Source organism: Cydia fagiglandana, chromosome Z, assembly GCF_963556715.1.
Source record: "Cydia fagiglandana chromosome Z, ilCydFagi1.1, whole genome shotgun sequence".
Classification (NCBI taxonomy): Eukaryota; Metazoa; Arthropoda; class Insecta; order Lepidoptera; family Tortricidae; genus Cydia; species Cydia fagiglandana.
Genome location: NC_085959.1, coordinates 15,843,863 through 15,866,685, shown reverse-complemented (window position 1 = coordinate 15,866,685; position 22,823 = coordinate 15,843,863). Strand labels below are relative to the sequence as shown.

Genomic DNA, 22,823 nt, shown 5'->3' with positions numbered 1-22,823 from the left:
GGATGGTCATTAAAAGCAATTAAAGGCTTCTGCTTATTGGAATCAAGATAAAAATGATAAATTCTTTGGACAAATCCACCACGGACGAACTATGATATTCGAAAACAGCGAGATAGCACCTATAACCATCTACAAGTCTGCCTCTGAAAATCGTAACCCTCTACAGAAGTGAACTATGTTTAGAACTATAATCGTACATAAAACAAGATGCGAAATATAAAATCAAGTATTTTAGTGTGAAGCAAATGTATTGGGACAATTCCAGACTAGTTGGCATAACTAATAGGTTATAATAAAGTGACAAAAATGTGTAGTGCAAAAGTGATTATAATACTTCAACTCCTACTTACTTGGGTTTTATTTGCTTTTTTGTGTATGTTGTCATAATCTTATTCATAACCCTAAGAAACAACTTTCCAAGTAGGCATTAAACTAGAATAATGTTATTTTTGGAGCTATCTATATTTGAATTGCAATTACAACTAAAAGTGCAATTTGTGTTGCTTCTAATAGGATCCCGCACCCATTATCAACATAGTATGGCAAAGCATCCTTTAGCACAGCGGTCGGCAACCTTTTAGCAGCCAAGGGCCACATAGTAGTTAACAAAATAGTCGCGGGCCGCACTTTGTTAATATTTATGACTTTATCAGACATTGACGTTTGTCAATATTACATACAAAATAGCCATGGAGGCTCACGGGCCGCAAGTTGCCGAGTGCTGCTTTAGCATATTACCAAGGGAGGCATCCTTACACATCGAGCTCGGCTTGTAAATACCAAGGCATCCCTCTGACATTTACAGGTTTACCAAGGTATCTTAAACATGCCGAGGTGTTCTTAGTATTTCTGGATACCTTGGTATGCTTGAAATGTCCGAGGGATGCCGCTTTCCTTGGTAATAAAAAAAGCCAAAATATATACATATTACCATGCCAAGGCGATACTGGCCGCCAAGCTTATTAAAGTAATTATTCTGGAAATATGGAACATGCATGAGAACAACTGAGTTGTTTTAAAGGTACTTGTATATGCTTGTCAGATGCAGTAAGAAACAATACCCCTATCTGCATCCGACAAGCATATCTATTGACAAAATTCAAATATGTAGGTATTCTGTAAGTAGGGCTCTTCCACTATAGTCAATACAACATTTGCAGTGACTTTAAAAATACAAAGCAACATTTATAAAATTTTAATACAACTAACAGCCAATACCTGGGTCAAATAAAATATAATATGGCTTGTCTTCTGTGGTTGAACACAGATAAAATTCATTTATTTGTGTTCAACCAGTCTACATTGAAATATTGGAAATAATGTTCCAGTACAGTACCTACTGATTAACCTACCTCAAGTCCCTATATACATAACATTTAAACCTAACATAGGTACCTAAAAAGCCCTGGATTATCCACAAGAAAAGGCTCTCTGTCTGAATAATTTTATTTTGTTTTCTTCATACCAGCTTTTAAATTATTTATCTACACCCGAAGAAAGAAAATATAAAAAAATTGTTAATAACCAAGTTACCTGTATGACTGAAAATATAATAACTATGATAGATAGGTACTGAACCTCGTAAGTCCTGTGTTTTTCCGACAGCAGTAGTCATAACTGCCGGCTGTACTATACCAAGTACAAACCAAGAATAGTGCTTCAGACCGAAACAAAAAGATGTCGATTTTAAAGATTTTTTGAAGTGAGGTCTTATTTTCAGTATTTTTTATGGTATGTTTATTATGTATAGCACCTCTTTAAGAAGGGAATTGTTGAAAATATTTTGTACTTGTGTGAGTACATTGGGTTTTTACACAGTATAATAAAAAAAGAAAAAGGATTTATTTAATATTAAAATTAAATCATATATTTTCTCTAAACATTACTAAAGTAAAAAAAAATACTTTATTACAACATAACTAATCTTCTACTTATAAAAAGGTGAATTAAAAAACCTCTTTTCATTATTTTAATACCATACTACATCCACGGAGGTTGGATTTGGGTGCTCAAAACCTGGACTAGATCTCCAGACCTAACCCTTGCACTTTGCCCACGTCGCGCCCTTGTGCACTTGTGCTTCTACCATGGCTACGCCCACCTCATTGACCACGAGCACTTTGAAATCGATGACTAGATACACGTCCGCGTACTGCAACTTCTATTTTTCTATCTTCATATTCCGAAAATGAAGAAAAGTCCCTATTTGATTCTTGGTCGGGGTCAGATATAAACATATCTTCATTATTGGAGTCCTTGAAGTCATAGTTATTGAGAAGTTGTGATATTTGCTTTTCATCAAACGCTAATATAAGAAAAAAATACTTGTAAGTTAGACCGAACGTACTACCGTAAGTACAAATTATTTGACCAATCACAACCCTCCTTAAATATACAGGTTTTTTTTTCAATATTGTTTATTTTATAATATTTATAATTTAAATATACTAATACATTCGTATGACAACAGAAAAAACAAGTGATTACTTGAATATAAACTGATTATCTTACTTCGTGCTGACCAGCGACCTGACTGTGTGGCCATCTTGGGAAAAAGTGACACTGACAGTTGACTGTACCTGTCTAACATGGCGAAATTGACCATAGAATATAGAATGAGAATGACTGTGTCAATGTTGCCGTTGTAAAAGAACTACCCGATAAATGGGGAATGAAAAATTTGTACTTGAGTAAGTACATTAGGCAGTTACGCCATCTATGTAGTTAAAATGTCAGGTCTGAAGTGCTATCCTTAATTTGTACTTGTACAAGTACGCGGGGACTTACGAGGTTAAATATATATAATATCACTTGCTCCCTCTAACGCATAAATGCGTCCCTCGTTGGCGTTGGCGTTGGCCCAACGTGAAGAGCCTTTAAAAAATAATTCCCCCAAAAAACCGTGCTTACGTTAGCAGGTGGTTTGGTGCAACCCGCCCTAAGACAGGTAATTACTCGCGGTACCAACATTATAATAATTACTGCTGACCATCTATTTGGCTAGTTAAATGTAATGCCCGTGTTACAACAACGCTATAGATGTTCAAGCAAATCTTGTCAGTAGAAAAAGGCGCGAAATTCAAATTTTCTATGAGCCATATCCCATCGCGCCTACTTTTTCAAATTTGCCGCCTTTTTCTACTGACAAGATCTGCTTGACCAACCCAACTTTATATGCTACATTTAATTACTTTTCAACTTATTTTGTCTAAACGATTTTTTTTTAATTAACTTTGCCATTTAGTTCTCTTAAACGTACTTAACCATACCCCGAAGTTAACGGAATTCAATAAAAACACGGTGTAGAACTGTGTCAAAATTAGTTTTTTTTAATGAAATTTTATGCCTTGGTTGCCAGCTATTTAATCCAAATCTCATAAAAAACGAGGCAAGCTATGATGGCGCCATCTATTTGCATAGACAAAGGTTTGCACCTTTGACAGTTGCCAACCCCATTATTAGCCCCCATTCGCACGGGAGCTTTTTCAACGCGCGTGAAAAAAGCGTTTGAATGACACAAATGGATAACCATATAAATTATATGGTTATCCAAAAAAGCGCCACCGCTGTCATGTGACAACATATTATGTATTCACATGACAGCGGTGGCGCTTTTTTTCAAGCGTTGTTGGATTTTCGACTTTAAGCCTTGGTCGTTAAATCGAATTTAGAGTACAGACAGATTCAAGCGCTTTTTTATCGCGCGTTGAAAAAGCTCCCGTGAGAATGGGGGCTTAAGATCAAGTACCTACGCCATAGTAAATGATGACTTTATCTTAGAAAAAAGAACAGACTAATACTTATACAGGGTGATCAATCCAAATGGGTCAGTATGGAGAAGTCAGAAACTATGAGAGATAGCGAAATCTGTTCTTAGGAACCATGGCTTCGATTTTAGATTTAATAATAATGGCATTCAATTTTTTTTTAAATCTATCATGGATAACCGGGATTCGAACCTGGTCAATATTCTTGTTGTTTGTTTGTATGGCAACTTTTAAACGATGCGTGACAGGTGGGGGGTGCTCGACCAAATATCATAGAGGGCCCCGAGACAAAACAAACTACATTTTAAAAAATTCAAAATGGCCGACTTTTTGAATTTTTTCAAGTTGGTCCGAGCGCGCTGAGATTTGGCATGCGGCGAGCCTGGGGCAGGCCTATGGAACTCTCCGCGCGAGCTCGGATTAATACCTACGAATGTGCTCCCGTTCACGGTAGAAAAGCGAGCCAGTTGGTTGCCACACGCGCTCACGTACGCACGTCACCGCGCGCCGCACTGTCAATTTTTACGATAGTTAAAAGCTACGTACTCGTAGTAGGTACCTACCTACTATTGAATTTCTTTAATTAAACCCGTAATGTTTATCATGTATGACAAATGTATAGGTAGTTTTAGATATCTATCTGTTCGAAATAGGTAGCAAATTTCTAATTTATTTTCGTGAATGTTTATTTTAACGACAGTAGGTAAGTTAACATTACACCGGAAAGTGCCTACTCATTTTTGCTCTGGTTAACTTATAATTAATTACCTGTATTCATGGGGTGTCTATTATTTTTCTTTATTGTGTAACATTAATCTGTATCTGGTTTTAAATTACACGAAGAAACTAATTCTTGCTGGGATTATTGCGCGGTTTATAAAACGGTGTAAACACTGCGGTTACTGCAGGGATATATGACCTTTTAAAATGACTATTTCGCAAACACGCATAGTCGGAATATTAGGTATAATTTAAGATTTAGCTTTTCTTTTATTTCACTCCGCTGTTTAAGTAGGTATTTATTTATCATTTCTAAGCATCAGCAACCCTAGCGTTGTGCCGGTGCGCGCGGTGCGAGGAGCGGCGCGTTGAAGGTCACTCCATTGTATTTTTGTGTAGGTATCAAAACGGTAGGTATTTACGTTTTGTTTGAGAGATAAGTATCTGTTCGTAAGAACTATTATATAATCTGTGCCTGGGGGCCCAAGATTACCAAGTAAAAACATTTTTTTGGAAAAATGTAAAATGGCGGCGGACACGGGCTAAGCTAAATTTCCAAGTAGGTTAAGCGAGCTCGAAGGGCGAGCTTCAGGCCGGGAGGCCGAAGACCGACCCCGGCAGAAGGCCGAAGGCCCGGAGCCTCCATCCCGACTCCCAAAACGCGAGGCCGAAGGCCGAGCTGCGTGAATGCGGTGCTTCCAAGCGTTCTACCAAGTCAACTGTCTTGATGAGCGAAGCCGGCGGGCCGAATGCCCAACGGCGAAGCGTCGAGGCTTGCGAAGGCCGAAGGCCGAGCTCCGCGTAGGGCCGAAGGCTCGAAGCGTCACACGAGAGGGGGAAGTTGGAGCTTAAACACGACCCAACACTTTTCCTATTGGGAGTCCACCGCAAAAGGGACGAAAATATAACCCGAGCCCAAGGGAACATACTTTTGGCGCTTCACCGCCGCCTGAGACTCGGCCGCCGCTCCGGCCGCGCGTGCCGTGCGACTGATATGAGAGGCGGCGAAGGTGCTGACGCACGTAGCGTCCCAGACCAGGCACCGCCCTCTCTCCCACGGCACTAAGGTTAGGCCATCAGGCCGCTTGCCGTCCGTGCGACTTAGACCCGGAGGCTCAAGCACAGATGGAACACCCGCTGATCTGAGCGCCCTCTGGACAATATCGTTCAAAGCATGGTGACGCGGATGCCTCCCGACGCATCGACGGCAACTCAATGCATGATGGCCGTCAGCCCCCACACGCGATTACATAAAGAATATTGACCAGGACGGCGATTTTTGAATTTCGATCGTTCGATTACGTCACTCGAAAATCTGTGGAAAACGGTGAAACGCTAATTTTTGAAATACGAGCGATAGAAATTCGGAATCAAGTGGTATTGACCACTCATTTTCAATTCGATTAGTAGAATTTAAATGCCTAGAGCCTAGCGGAGATATTATTGAACGAAATACACGAAGTCGTGCGGTCGAAATTCAAAAATCGGCCCCCTGGTTCGAATCCCGGTTATGTATGATAGATTTAAAAAAAATTAATGCCTGTATTATTAAATCTAAAATCGACGCCATGGTTCCTAAGAACAGATTTCGCTATCTCTCATAGTTTCTGACTTCTCCATACTGACCCATTTGGATTGATCACCCTGTATACTTTTGGAACCTTTCGCTTGCTCGGGTACCTACCAATATTAGCGCGAGAGGTTAAACAACAACTTTGCCCCCTCGTAAAACAAATAACTACTTTTCTTTTTACAGACACATAAACATAACGAAAGCAAACATCTAAATATTATTGATAAAAATAAGTTCAAAAAAACTAAAATCAGACTACTGAAAATCGCAATGAAACAACATAGAATTTTTATCTGCAACTAAGTATCATACAGAAAATGTAATTTAATTATATACTTTTAAATATAAAAAAATACAACGTAATACAGAAGTAGAAAGCAATAAAAAAAATTTTTAGTATAGAGAATCGGAGCGGGCCGCGGGAGCGCGGTCCCGCGGGAAGAATTTCTATCGCCATCTCGCTCACCCGCGCGCCTCTCTTACAACTCATACCGTTTAGGCGGAACGCGGAATTAAAATGTAAATAAAATCACTAATCAATGCAAAATAATTATTTTTTTCAATAGGTACGCAATAAACAGCATTAGTACATCAATTTACATAAGAAAAAAATAGCTAATATCCTTTCTATCTATGAGTACTGTGTGGCGCCGCTGGGGAGTATGCTCCCCAGCGGCGCCACTTTCAATGCCGATTATTTCGTTTTCTATCACAGGTACAGTCATACACATTATAGGTACGTGATGTACCTCTTAGGTACATCATTTCACCATATAATTCATTGGTATTCATTATGGTGGCGCCGCTGCAGAGTAGGACACCTATTATTAGGTTAGTCGTTTATCAGAATTTGAATTTAGAACTAAATACTTTATTGTTGTTTTGTTTTGATTTCACGTGAAATATATAGAGCTGTAAAACACGATGTAACTATTTTTAATTATTGCTATATTCTTGTTAGGGAAAAATAATCTTCATAAAGATATATTTTATATAAGATCGACAAAAAGTGTAATATTGTAATGACAAATCTCTGTTGAACCTTCTTAAAATAATTACTTACATTAACATCCTCATGTTTTTTAAATTGGTTGGCTTCAGATAAAAAATATTTATAAACATTGTGGATAATTTCGCGTGACTGGTAGAGTAACGGCTTACCTTTTTTCCCTATAGATGCCATAGTACAAATTTAATTTTATAGGGGTTTTAGCAGCTCTATATATATATATTGACTTAGATAGGCGACTGCACTCTCTCGCATTTGAACCATGAACCATGACTGACAAAACAAACGTCATGGTGTGTGCGACACAGATATCGCTATACGAAGTCGAAATTAGCCGATTGCCTCTTTCTAAAGCTCGATGTGCATTCTTTTTGGCCCTTTACTGTATGTATGAATTAACCCCTCGTATGCGGCCTGTCAAATATAATCATTGAAAAAGTGACCTTGACATTTAAAACAATAGATTTAAATTCACACGCACGGATCCGTGTCTAAGCATACGAGGGGTTAATAATGTGCGTGTGATTCATTCATACCTACGGAATAAGAGAATAAAAGAGAGAAAAGAGAACAGTAGCTTTACTGGTTATTCATAATAATATTAATAATACAGTAATTTTATACATTTAGCGTTTGCGTTAAATCCGTTAGTTCTGATTTTTTGCAGACTTGTTTATGATGTTGGCCCCAAAAAGAATATAACCACTGCGTGGTTGGCCCAATGAATAAACGGTATAAGTATGTCTTGAGGCGACTATTTTTGTAATTTTAAACTATTCGAAACAAAACTATTAAGATATCTTACTTACATTCATGGTTCTTGAAATTCGGAGCAACAGCTTCTTAGATACGTACAACGTTTATTTCATTGACGTACAATGCAAATGACCAAATGACAGTGTCATTGCATGTATAATATTTACAAGAAATATCTAAAGAAGATCATAAAATAATATTTTCAGTGATCGATATAATGTTTCGTAGTAGATAAGTATTAAATATTAATTGAAAAGGAAAAAAAATACTACGGTATATTTAAAACATGTCAACAAATGTACTACTTCTACAAATTTATCTAAAGTAATTTTTACAACAAGTTAGGCAATTGTTAATTAACAAAATTATCTCAAATTTCTTTATTGAAAACGAAAAAAAAAATTATAAATACCTATTGTAAAATTTTGTCACTTTCTAGAGCCCTTCTCATATGTGCTTAATAAGATTACGATATAAAAGTTATGAAAAAAATAATAGTTTGGTAATAATATTGTTTTATATTTTACAATTTTACCTTGATTTTTCGTCTTTTGTCAATTATCTGTTATTCCAAAACTTATGGAAGAAAATGGAAAATATTATACAAGCAGACGCAGCTTAGAAGCTACGCGGCCTGAAACGAATAAATTCATCGCGTAACGACGCGAATGGAATTGCGTATCATACTTATATCGAGGGTAGGTAACTTACAATGGCGGAGGTTCCACCTGTCCCATCAGCCTATTGAAAATGCAAATCTTAATTATGCTTATAGGGAATAAAAGGTGTCTTCTCTAATAAAATATCAGTGTAAGAATAATTATGTTTATTTATCACTCACAAGAGGGCAATTATGTTTGAGCGCTACTACTGTATTTCCAGGGCTTGAAACTATTTTACTATACCGGCAAGTAATAAAATTTTTAAAAGTTGTTGAACAAAAGTTTCACCATTTGAGGAGTACAATCTATGTTTTCATTATTTGCTCATGTTAAATATACCAGAATTGCTCGTTTAAAGATATTAGATAGATAATTGTTAACATTAAATAAGAAATATCCCGCCTTCTGTAATTGATTAGATTATTTTGATAATAAATCACATTTACGCACTTATTAAAACAATCTTACATTTGCCAAGCATGAAGATGATGTGCACTGAAAATTACAATTTACTATTTAAGGTTTACTCGGGTATTTTAGTAATTCCGAATGTCGAAAACTGTCGGATTATTCCGAAAAGAGACTTTTATTATGATGGAATTAAGGGTGATTTTCATCTGAATTTCGGAATTATCCGACATTCGGTATTACCCGAATACACCTTATTATTTAGTTAATAAATAAACAGGTTAGCATTTAATATTTTCTGGCAGTAAGATCAATTTAAGTTTTGGTGGGCATGTTGTGGCAGGCATGAGTTGAATGTAAATAATTACCTAGAATTATTTAATTAGGGACTGCGTCTTTGAAAATTTGAAAATGCTTTGTGAAATTTCCAAGCCTTAATTTATGATGTTGATTAGACTTTTTTATAACTTTACATTACCTCAGCGTTGCATGCACGTCCAAAACACTGTAAGTATGGTCTAATTTAAGCTAAGAGCTAGCTACGGAAATAGGTTTTCAATTTATAGAGCAACGAAATCCCTTCTAATGAGTGTGCCATACTATGATTATTAATTAATCCGGGCGCCTGGCAGCTGTTCAGCGATGGGTGTGACAGTGGTTGGGCAACAAAGGGGTTGTAAAAAGGTTGAAGGTGTGTAATTTATAGATGGGAACCGAAAACGGGACCTTATAGTAATAAGGTCCCGTTTTCACCCTTCGTGGTAACGAAACACGATAAATTTTGACCCTGTAAATGAGGTGACTTGGCACTTTTTCGCGCATCTTGGACGTCACTTGGCACTATTTTTACCCCAATTAAAACGCCTGGCAATGTTATTTTCGAAATATTATTATTCGTTTGCTTTAGTTTATGTTTTGGTTTTTTTTCTTATTTTGTGCAATTGTTGTGCTTTCAATTCAAACATAAGTATTTTGGATTGGCACGTATTTAACCGGTCAACTAATAAATCGAATTTGGGTTGTTTAAAAAATAGAAATGGGTTCTAAAATTCATAGTTTGGCAACAAAAAAGGAGCCTTAAAATATATCAATATGAGTTGTATTTTAATGCCGTTACAGCTTTTGATTATTTTTAGGCAGGTACCAAGTATTTATTTGGCAACTGAATTATTATATTGGAGACCATTTATGAACCACATTTTAAAAAGAAAACGGCAATCTATTAATTCAAAACTGAAGTTCTTTTAAAATATTTTGTTTGGTCACTACACGGTCAACCTAACACGCTCCTCCTCGCTTTGCTCGTCGTCGCACCTATCTGTTGACTCTAGCAGAACACAGTGGTAACTATTGAAATTAGTAATTAAAAATTTAAAGATCTAATGGTATAATGGCCATAAGACGTTAACTGCTTTCGTGTTAAAATACTACCTATCTGAAACGACATGCTCAGTGAAGAACTAGATGATAACTAAATTTTATGATCGATTTACAATATTAGTTGCCAATTTATTATTTTAGTCGCCAACCTATCACTTTAACTTCCCTATAATTTATTGGGTGGCTTGATTTTGCTGCCAGTTTTTTTAATGATATGATGCTTATATTTGAGGCTAATATATTTTTTGGCGCTAATATATTAATGCACAGCCAAATTATATTATTATATGCCCAATGAAAGTTCCTGTTTAATATTTTAGTTGCCCGGTTCATAATAAGCCCTTTGGCTTGGTGCGGCCACACCAAACACCAATGCTATTCTTACCCTCTTAATATATTTTCCTTTTTGAAAAGACGGTAGTAGATTGTTCTTTTCTTTTTTTATTCTGGTTTACTTGTGTATAAATTTTCTATGTTTTCTTGGTGTATTAATAATGTATGTGTTTTTTATATGAATGTAAATTTATTTGTGTGTCGTTGGCGTACGTGTCGCCATCAGGTCTATAAATTTCACTTTATGTGGCACCTCACACTCACCGCTGAACAGCTGCCAGGCGCTCTAATTGATTAATAATTATAGTATGGCACACTAACTAGAGGAATTTCGTTGCTCTATAAATTGCAAACCTATTTTCGTAGCTAGCTCTCCGTCTAGTAGATACACAAAAGGCTATAGCCGTGTAAGGGAATAAAAAATGCCCCTGGACTTAATAGCCAATGAATATATCCTATATATTGGTCGTAATGCTGAATCGGCCTCGGACTATGGCGCTGTACCACGTAGCTCAAGCTGACAGTGAACGCATTAAAATTAAACTGTATATTTACCTTGGCCATGCATGTATTTGACTGACCATTACACTGAAAATAATAAAAAAAGGGTATAGGACTTAAAGTGCTCTAGTACCTTTAAGCTAAATAAGTTTGAAATATATAAAACAATTCGGTTTTATTACATGACTTGACAGCATCAAGTTCATTTTTGTATTTTTATAAAAGAAACGAAAAATTTCAGAGTACAGTCAGCATCAAATAGATAGTGACAGTGAAGGTCTCCAAATATACCGCAACATCTAAATTTACCATTAATACTAAGTCATCCAAAGTAATAAAATAATTCATGCCATCCACTGTCAACAAATATACCGATGCATACACAACGCCTGATACTTAGTAACATTCAAACCGCCGTAAACACCATTACACCCACATCGCCGCCGGTAGCGTAGCACCCAGTGTCCAAAAATCCGGAACACTTAAGAAAAATGAACTTTATTTTTAAGGAAATAGATGTCAATCTTACAACTTTGTGTTTTAACAATCATCGAGAAGAGTGGCGACCTGTCAAATAATTTCCTCTCTTTCTTTATGGCTATGCCTAATACGAGTACAATATTATTAAATTTTAAACTGATTCTTTTTCAGCCGCGTTTTTAAATGAAATGTAGTCATTTTATTTATTTAAAAGATCTACTTATATGAGTGGGTTTAGATTCCAAATCAAATCGAATGTTATCAGTAATGTTATTACTTGTACAGTCAGCGTCATATAGTTGGTAACATTCAAAGTAGTCAAATAGTTCGGTACATCATATAAATTATATGGTGTACCGAACTATTTGACTACTTTGGATGCTACCAACTATTATGACGCTGACTGTACATACATACATATATACCTACTTGGTTCGAAACACAATGTGAACGAGAAACGGAGACAAAGATTTAAATAAGGTACAAGAATAAAATAATGTTTTAATCAATCACACACGTTGTTGTTTCAGAAAATAATAAGCAATTTTAACAATAACATAAAAAAAAAAACAAATTTCTTCGTTGTTTTTGAAGTAAATAATAACAAAAAGAAAGCAGATTTTTTTAATAGCGTGTATATCCACCTTCAGCAGTGATTACATCCGACAGTCGTTGTCGCATGGACTGCACCGCATTAGAGCAAAAGACATTTCCCCGTAAAGACTCCCATGTCTCTACAACGTGTCTTCGTAAGGACTCTGTATCTCTCACCCTGTTGTTGTCCCAAAGTTGAATCATTTTCCCCCAAACATTCTCTATAGGGTTTAGATCCGGACTAAGAGGAGGAAAAACGATTTGCTTCAGGTGCACTTTAGTCTCAGGCTCGTTTAAATAGTTTTGGACTATTCTGCATTTGTGAACCGAACTGTTATCTTGTACAAATTGGACGGTTTCATTTGGATAGTATATCTGTGTGGTGGGCAACAAAACATCACTTAAAATCTCTTTATATTTTTGCCCATTCAATCTACCACCGACTTCTATCAGTTCACCAGGACCAGCTTTAGACATCCATCCCCAAAATCCCAATGTGATTCTACCACTCCTATTATTCGGTAAAACGTTCTGTTCTTCATATCTCGAATTGTTCATTCGCCATAATGACAGCCGCCCTCGGGCAGAAGAACAAAATACCTTCTCATCCACGAATACCACATTTTCAAAATTGAAATTTAGGTATTTACGTGCAAATTCTAGTCTTTGACCTTTGTGCCTATGTGTAAGGAAAGCCTTTTTTGCTGGTATTCTGTGTCGCAAACCACCCTCCCGCAAACGTCTTCTTATGGTGGTTTGTGATACTCTATGTTCGGTTGCCAAATTACGCGAATTCACAAACCGATCGTCAAGAGCCCGCTGCACAATTTCTCTATCTTGAATAGCAGTTGTTCGACGAGGACGTCCATAGGAGACGTGGTTGTTGAGATTGCCTTCCGTGGTCTTTCTCTCTATCCATCGGTAGATTGTAGATCGCTAGAAATAACAATTAATTACTAGTATTTTTAACTAAACACCATGTGAGGCAAAAAACAAACATAGTAGACAACTTACGCTTATGCCCAGTTCATTAGATATGTCTGTTATTGAAACACCCTCCTGTTTTAAATGAATAATTTTATGTTTAACATCATCACTAATACGTATCGTGTCCATTTTAAGACTTACAAGATAACAATTACTTATTAATCTTATTAGATAGCAATGACATATCATGCACTTGACAGTGTAAGTACGATTAGGTATATTGACAGTAAAACGAAGTTTTATTTTTATTTTAAGCAAATGTAAATCAACCTCCTTTACCTGAATTGGAAACCCACTTTGAACAAGAACACTTGTACATATGTAGATACATCTTGCAGTTATGTATGTAGACCATGCCAGAACGATATTTTTTTATTAAACGGTTTTATTTAGCTTGGGTTGGCGTGGGTCAAATCTAGTAATCAAAATTGTACCACCTTCTTGTTGACCGATTGACTTGAAATTTTTAACTTAGCTTTAGTTCTGGTGACAATGCAATAATATATGATCACTAGTATTACAAATTCAAGATGGCCGACGCCACAAAATGGCCGACTTTATATTCTTTCGTAATTCCCTCGTCATGGGTATCAAATGAAAGGTCTTGGCTAATAGAATACAACACAATATAAAAAAAAAATGCAAATTCAAGATTGCGGCTAACACAGAATGGCCTTCATATTTTAAATTGGCTACAAATATAATGACCACCAAAAAATACTTTGGTACCCTAAATAAAAAAATCATGCTTACCAAAAAAAATTACTGAACACCAAAAAAATAAGGCCTAAAATTACAAAAGTACCACCGTTTTAATTACGAGTGCACTTCAAATTGTATTCGAATACCAAATATATTGAATGATTACCAAAAATCATTAATGATCACCAAATCTTGAAGACCAAATTAATGCGATATTTTCACCTAAATAAACACTATGATTACCAAAAAATGTATACATATTACCAAATAAAGTAAAATGCTGCCAAAATTATTAGCCCCTCCCGCTCAACCCTCCGTACCCCGCACCATATATATACCTATCTAACCTAACCTACTTTTCTAGGAGCATACTGAAATGCTACTAGAAAAGTAGGTTAGGTTTGTACTGCTATCAGTTAAGTGGGCTAGGTTAGCACTGCGACCCTTACAGAAATGAATTGCTACTATAAAAGTGGGTTAGGTTAGGTTTAAACTGCGACCCTTACAGAAAAGAAATGCTACTAGAAAAGTGGGTTAGGTTAGGTTTGAACTGCGACCCTTACAGAAACGAAATGCTACTAGAAAAGTGGGTTAGGTTAGGTTTGAACTGTGACCCTTACAGAAACGAAATGCTACTAGAAAAGTGGGTTAGGTTAGGTTTGAACTGCGACCCATACAGAAACGAAATGCTACTAGAAAAGTGGGTTAGGTTAGGTTTGAACTGCGACCCTTACATAAAAAAGATTCTACTAGAAAAGTGGGTTAGGTTAGGTTTGATCTGTGACCCATACAGAAACAATTGTGGTTACAATTTTGGTGGTCATTTACTATATTCGGGTTTACAATGATTATTTTGGAGTCATTTGCTTTAATAGGATATCAAGATTTAAAAATTTGGTTATAATTTTACATTAAAATGGAGTTCTAATTTTGGTGGTCATTTACTATTTTTGGGTTTACAATGATTATTTTGGTGTCATTTTATTTAATAGGATATCACGATGTGAAAATTTGGTTATCAATTGACATTAAAATGGGGTTTGAAATTTGGTAATCATTTACAATTTTTGGGTTAATAATGATTAGTTTGGTGTCATTTCCTTTAATAGGATAGTAAAATGTAATAAAATTGGTAATCATTTCACATTAAAATGGTGTTATAATTTTGGTGATCATTCATTATTTTAGGGTGGTAAAGTACATTTTTTTGGTATTAAATTTTATTAAATCTGGTGATCAGTTAAATAGCAGCCTTTTAAATTTATAATGTAATTTTATAAGAAATAAAACAATGGAATGATTTTATTGGTGGAAGCGATTTGTATATTCATACACGCAGTTACAATTATAGGGTGAATGAGGACATTCAATAAAACAGGGACCGCTACATCGCTCACAGAATAAGTACATTACGTTTATTTCTTCGTCGTCGAAATTGTCGTCGTCTTCAAAAATAACAACGTGGCCGCAGTCGATGCATGCTCCCGTAAATGATATTTCTTCCTTATCAATGTTGATTTTCAAACGCATTTGTAACAGCACATCTAGGAAAATGTGACATAATAGATTGGTAGGTAAAGGAAGCTGAAAAATTTCATTTTTTCTCATTTTTACCATGTCCCACGAAACTACTTTCTTCTTATCGTTTAGCTGAGATATAATTTTATTAAAACACATTGAATAAAGAGAATCCATTTTTCACTGGTTGTCGTTTTAAATAGTCTTATTTCTTCAGCGATATGCATGCAAGATACAAAATGAACATTGATAATATGTCTAAACATTGACAGGTCGCCACTCTTCTCGATGATTGTCAAAATACAAAGTTGTAAGATTGACATCTATTTCCTTAAAAATAAAGTTCATTTTTCTTAAGTGTTCCGAATTTTTGGACACTTTGGGTGCTACGCTACCGGCGGCGATGTGGGTGTAATGGTGTTTATGGCGGTTTGAATGTTACTAAGTATCAGGCGTTGTGTATGCATCGGTATATTTGTTGACAGTGGATGGCATGAATTATTTTATTACTTTGGATGACTTAGTATTAATGGTAAATTTAGATGTTGCGGTATATTTGGAGACCTTCACTGTCACTATCTATTTGATGCTGACTGTACAACAATTATATTCCTCTGTCATATATTTATTAATAACGATGTTTTATGTAAATTTTTTTTTAGGGACTGAGCATGTAGGTTTATTTTAGATCCTGTAAAGGCTGCTAAATACCTACCTCATCAATTGACGAATCATGAAGTACAGGGGCAACTATTTCCAATAGCAATAAGAAAGAAATGTTGGGAGCCCTTAGATTGATATTCACGTCTCCAGAAGTAAATGCTCTATTTTTGCAACATGCATGCACGTCAATGAAAGCAGATGTCGAATTAAAAGCCAGTACTTTAGTTGTTTTATTAGCGATTTCAGTCGAATTAACTTCCATTATGTAATATTTTAAATCATTCTGAAAGGACTCATAGTAAGTACGTCCAACAAAGTGGCTGGTCCATAATGTTGTGTCATGCATTTCTCGGGTAATCAGTAGAGATGCAACGGATAGTTGTTTGGCCGGATACCGGATACCGGATATTCGGCCTGACCGTAAGCCGAATATCCGGTATCCGACCGCCGGATATTCGGCCAGCGGAACTATACCTACATTTCGGTTTTTCAGGTGCGCATTCTGCAGGTTTGACCTGTTTCCTAGTGAACGTTCGCGCGGATTCATTTCTAGGTTCGAAATGAGTGCGCGTGCAAGTCAATGGAATTATTAAATTGTTTTAAAATAAATCCGTGGAAATCCGTGGTCTCTGCCTACCCCTACGGGAAATAGGCGTGATTATATGTATGTATGTATGTTTAAAATAATAAACAGGTACGATTATGACCGTGTCTGTTTCTTAAATCCAATTTGTTTACTCCGAAATCAAGCAATGTTACTATCCGGTATTTGGCCGGATAGTAGGTCACTAACCGGTATCCGGCCGGATAGGCCGGTTACCGGATAATAACCGGATATCCGGTGCATCTCTAGTAATCAGTATTGCGCAGTAGTTTTCAATCTTGAAAATGTATCAGTTATAGATGTTAGATCTCCTTCTAATTTATCATTATTTAACATTTGTTAATATTGTTTGGCAACATTTATAATTTGCTGTATTCATTTTATAAAATATACCAGAAATTAATATGTATCCATTGATGTTAACTTTTGAGGACGTAAATGAAACTGGCCATACCTGCATTCGAACGAGTAAGGAAAATACTGTACCTACATCAAGATCCTTGTCTGTATATGTATATAATATATTATTATAGGTGATGTGTTGACTTTTTTCATCTGATAAAGATCTGAAATTAAATTTTACTCTCATATTCGTACAATATGGGTATATTGTAAAGTGTTGTATCTACATTTTCATTAACTCGTTGGAGTAAATAATAAAGGTCATTTGATGCCTAGTTTTATTTTAAAATGAAGTGGTATTGCGCGTTTCAAGTGCAGCATAGACTTTATTGATATCGACTATATCTTCTCTCTATCTCAAATAACCCTCGATTTTGTTGGTCGTCTTCGTACCATTATGTAAGTTTCTTGATTTATATTTAACGAATCTTCTGGCTTCGGGATTGAAAACTGCGCTGTGCACTTTTTGTGATGGGGAAAAAATGTTAAACTCGCGACAGGTCACGTGACCATAAGATGCGTAAGACGGGTATCGTCTTGGGTCGTCCCATTAGTTTTTCGTCAAGTTCTTAAATTAGTCCTATTCTGCTTTCGTCACTCATTCTACATTCGTCACAATCGTCGGTGGCTTTCAATGTAGAATGAGTGACGAAAGCAGAATAGGACTAATTTAAGAACTTGACGAAAAACGAATGGGACGACCCAAGACGATACCGTAAGACGTAAGACGGACATGTGACCTGAGGCCAAATTCGACACGTACTACTGTCAGATTTCGCATCCACGTCAAATCAACAGTTAATTTTATTGCATACTGAGTGTTGATTCCATCAACGGTGGATAATATCATTTGGTACAACCAAAACTCAACTGTAAACTAAGGCTGGTTCGGTTTGGTTTGCTTGTCACCCTAACTGTGGATTGTTAACGTCAAATTTTGACATTGTACGTATTCGAGAACTTATGATTTTTCCAACATCAACGGGAGATCAACACGATACGTCAAACGTCGCTTGTCGAATAGGGGTCCTGGGTCCAATTTATGAAATTCGACCACTCGATTTCGTGAATTTCGTTAAATGATATCTATACGATACTAATAGAATTGAAATCGAGTGGCCAATACCACTAGATTCCAAATTTCGATCGCTCGTATTTCAAAAATTAGCATTTCGCCATTTTTCACCGGTTTTTCAGGGTTTTTCGAGTGACGAAATCGAGCGATCGAAATTCTAAAATCGGCCCCCAGATCGGAGAACTGTTACAATATCATTGAGTTTTCACTTCTGCCGGTACTCCCGGATCCCGCAACCCGCTGTTTTTTTTCCATATCTCGGTTCGAAAGGGATTTGTTGGTATAACTATTATATATATATTATTCATTGATACAACAATTTGGAAAGCCTTTGCATGCTGAATTAGAAGCCTTTCGAATTGTTTAATTGGCTTATCTCCGGTGGAATTACATTGACAAATAAATGATTTAAGAAGGTATTTGTAAGGAATGTAGAAGGAATTTGGTTTGCTTGATTTTTTGTGAGGCACGTATGGTATATAGGTATATGAACGATATGAACCACATATTATCGTGCATATCAAAACGGGGCATAGTATGTGGAAATTTTCTTTCTTCTCCATTCTTCGGAGTAAAGTAAAGAATTGCCGAGAATGATGACACCCAGAAACTGATGTAGGTGGACTCGCGCCCCAAGGGTTCCGTACCATTACGCAAAAAATCTGTGTTTAGTATTTGTTGTTATATATAGCGGCAACAGAAATACGTCATCTGTGAAAATTTCAATTGCCTAGTTATCACGGTTCATGAGATACAGCCTGGTGACAGACAGATGGACAGCGGAGTCTTAGTAATAAGGTCCCGTTTTTAACCTTTTGGGTACGGAACCCTAATAATGACTGCATTCTTAGCCTGTCCTAATAATTTGGTAAACACACAAATCTCTGATAGGTAGTTCATGTCTAGTTAACTTACAGTAGAATGACAAAACGCTCCAGTACACTGAAAACGAATAGTTGTTGAAATAATGAACAGTCAAAGCATTAGGGTACGAACTCAAAATAGAATACCTACCTACATTTATTTACGTCTCATGTAGGGTGGTTACATAGGTCAGGTTGTACCTATACAAAGAACAGACACACACACATTTTGTTAGGATGACGTAAAAATGACGTCGATTTGCATACACGCGATTTTGTAAATAAAATGAGTATTACCACAGAATAAATAATAGTACTAGGTACAGAAGACTCACTCTCTAACAAAACGCGTCTGTCACGATCAGCACAGATATGGCCGCTAGGTGGCGACAGCGCCACGCGCGGCTTATGGCAAACCCCAAAATTGGGGTCGAACGGATGTACTTTTAGCTACCTGTAGCAAAGCGACGAAATCGCGGAGTGAGCCAAGTCTGGTATTACGAAAATGTTTACCATAAGGTACGATTATTTAATAAAGTATTGTTTTTATAAGGTCACAGTTACTCTTCGTGGGCAACTGGGCCCACAAAAAATTCATCTCGGGGGTCATTGACCCGTCGGTTTTTTCCGTGGTTGAGTTTGAGTCGAACACTACTCACTCACTATGGCCAATACCACTCGATTCCCAATTTCTATCGCTCGTATTTCAACAATTAGCATTTCGCTGTATTCCACCGATTTCCGAGTGACGAAATCGAACGCTCGAAATTCAAAAATCGGCCCCCAGACCCTTTAATAAAACCAAATAGAAAGTATAAGGTGCATAGAAAATAATATCCCATCAAAAACATAAATGTAAAAAAGGAGAGCCAAGTTCAATACAAAAATTATGCTTGGCTGTGGGGTTCGCCGCAAAAAGAATGGAGATCTAAATGAGTGCCAAGTTCTATGCAAAATCCAAATATGTATTTATAGGAACAAAATAACATTATAAACAAGTATTAAACTCTATTTCTTTGCTTTATTGGACACCTATAACAATTGCTGTTATTTAAAAAAAATGCGAGATCTTAAAGCAGGTTATATTTGACTTGCCCAATTTTCAGTACATCAGTCATTTTATAAAGTTATTCAACATATATATTTTGTAATTCTGATAAAAACTGGCCAAGCCAAATCTAACCTACTTTAAGATCTCACATTTTTTTTAAATAACAGCAATTGTTATAGGTATCCAATAAAGCAAAGAAATAGAGTTTAATACTTGTTTATAATGTTATTTTGTTCCTATAAATACATATTTGGATTTTGCATAGAACTTGGCACTCATTTAGATCTCCATTCTTTTTGCGGCGAACCCCACAGCCAAGCATAATTTTTGTATTGAACTTGGCTCTCCTTTTTTACATTTATGTTTTTGATGGGATATCAATACTTTTTGTAAAGAAAACTAGGCAGGTATTGAGATTTAATGTTTTTTCTTGTGTTTCCGCTGCATGTTTTTTACTTCTGTTCTTTGTATTAATTATGTGGTGCCGCGCGCCGCCAACGACACACCGTTGGCCGGTTGTTTAGCGCGTATTACAGGTTTTTTGTATGGGGACCCCCCCTATTTTTTAACTTTTTTTATTTTTAGATTTTTTCCTACGCTTTCACACAGTAACTGAGCTGGATTCCAAATTTCATCCTTCTAGGTCATCTGGAAGTAGGTTAGGTTTAGGTACTTATATGTCAGTCACAATAAAAAATGGTTTTTTTGTATGGGGACCCCCCCTATTTTATAACTTTTTTTAATTTTTAGATTTTTTCCTACGCTTTCACACAATAACTGAGCTGGATTCCAAATTTCATCCTTCTAGGTCATCTGGAAGTAGGTTAGGTTTAGGTACTATAGGTATGTCAGTCAGTCTTAAAATTTACGACTTTTTGACCTTCATATCTTTATAACCGTTTGAGCTAGCTTCATGAAATTTGGGCTTCTAGATGTCCTTATGGATATAATTAAACACACGTAGTTTTATGTGTTTACGTTAAAGATGTTTTGAGTTATAGAAGGGTCAAAAGTGGCACCAAGTGGTTCGTGTGTATTACACTTGGCGCTGGCTAGCCAGTTCCTTTGCTTGAACTTGGCTTGACACGCTGCCGCGTGTCTAGATAATGTAAAAATGCGTCCCGGATCTCCTTGTTATAAGTTTTTTGTTGTTGTATAAATATTTTTATTTTAATATTATTATGTAATATACCACATAAGTGCTTTGGTGTCATACTGTTAATTTATGTGTAAAGTTTAATAAATAAAATAAAAATAAAATAAATCTAAATACCTACTTAAAATATTTTTGGGCCAAATATATAAAATGCCTAACCTAAACTAAATTTAATATTAATTAGAAAGCATACTACCTCAACAGTACTCAATTCGCCGTCCACCTAAAATTGTATGTAGGTATAATTATTGTTATTGATTGACGATATTCAATTTATAACGTAACCCTTTTTAATTAACTTACCGATGCAACTGCGTTAAAGCCCTGAGCCTAAAAACGAGAAAAAAATATGAATAATACTTACATAAATATGTATTTCATAGTAAATTAATGTTGTATGTTTTGCTCGCAGTCGCAATGGTCAACAAGAATCCTAATTAGGGAGTTTCCAGTAAAGTACAAGTTGGTGGTGCTTGGTCCCAATGGTATAAAATTGGTGGTAACATGCTAGGTGCGAATAAACATGTTCTGACCACTTTATTTATTGTGTACCTAACACTTGAATTGCAATGTATGTGTCTCTGACCCTATAGAACTTATTAGAGGTACACGGTGATCTCTTTTTAGTGTTCCGTACAAAACTTTGTTCACGGAACACTTATGGGATCACTTCGGTCTTGTTTCTAATAAGTACTGTTTTATTTCTTCATTTTAAAATGTATTTCCAACACTCGGAAATTTGAACACTAATTATAGTTACTTACCGAAGCGACAGCCATTGAACCGTTACACTTGAAAAAAATAAGACATTAGCGTGACTAAAATGCTAAATGGTAACATCAGCCGTAAAAGCTTTTTTAAAAGCGACTATCAATGAAATCATTCATAATTTCTCAATACAATTTCGCAGCTCCATGTACCTCTACAAGTGGCGTAGACGAAGAGAGGCCTATGGTCAGCAGGTGGCGATAAAAGGCTAATATGACGAATGATGAGATGGATGAGGGAGGTACCTAGTACATATTCTATACCTCTTTTATCGAGACGAGCTGGCAAAGCTTCCTTATCTTTTGCACCTTTGTATGCAAATGAAATGGACAAAAGAAAGTCGGTGGGTGTATTTGCAACAGAATGGCAGGATAAGCTTGCGTGCCGGGGTGGCGTTCAGTGTGCAGATAAGTAGAGAAGAATCACAGCTACACATTTGTTTCGATTATTATTATGATTCTTTATTGTCTTGTTTAGTGTTATTGTGCGCCACGAAGAAGTAGGAGCATAGGATAAATTGCCATGTTGTTTCCTCAGACAAGTAATCTCTAATTGAGCAGAGTTAAATAACACTACTTTATACTTACATATGTGTTACACTCATTTCCTAGACACTATAAAACATGAAGAATTATGAGTTAAGGTTTATAAAGGTATCATGTACCCCCACTTAAGCATAAATAGAATTTCTATAGACCGACCGCTTAAGCGGGATTTACATTACGAAATTAGTCTCATGCATGTTGAAATCAGTTTCAAGTAAGTAGTTTCGATGAATGCGAAAGTAATTTCATGAAACAATCAGTGTCGTGAAATTTACAGTAGGTATCGCAGTGACCATGGCCCCATCA

General features: G+C 36.1%; 1 long non-coding RNA gene across 1 annotated transcript; it reads right to left on the bottom strand.

Annotated features, from left to right (window-relative positions):
* Nucleotides 1-19,051: 19,051 nt before the first annotated feature.
* Nucleotides 19,052-22,587, bottom strand: LOC134678172 (uncharacterized). The gene is made up of 5 exons (XR_010100161.1): nt 22,560-22,587; nt 21,969-21,995; nt 21,508-21,534; nt 21,401-21,427; nt 19,052-19,076 (listed from the first exon to the last, which is right to left on the bottom strand). It is a non-coding gene; the product is annotated as an uncharacterized LOC134678172 (long non-coding RNA).
* Between the last annotated feature and the right edge of the window lie 236 nt (nt 22,588-22,823).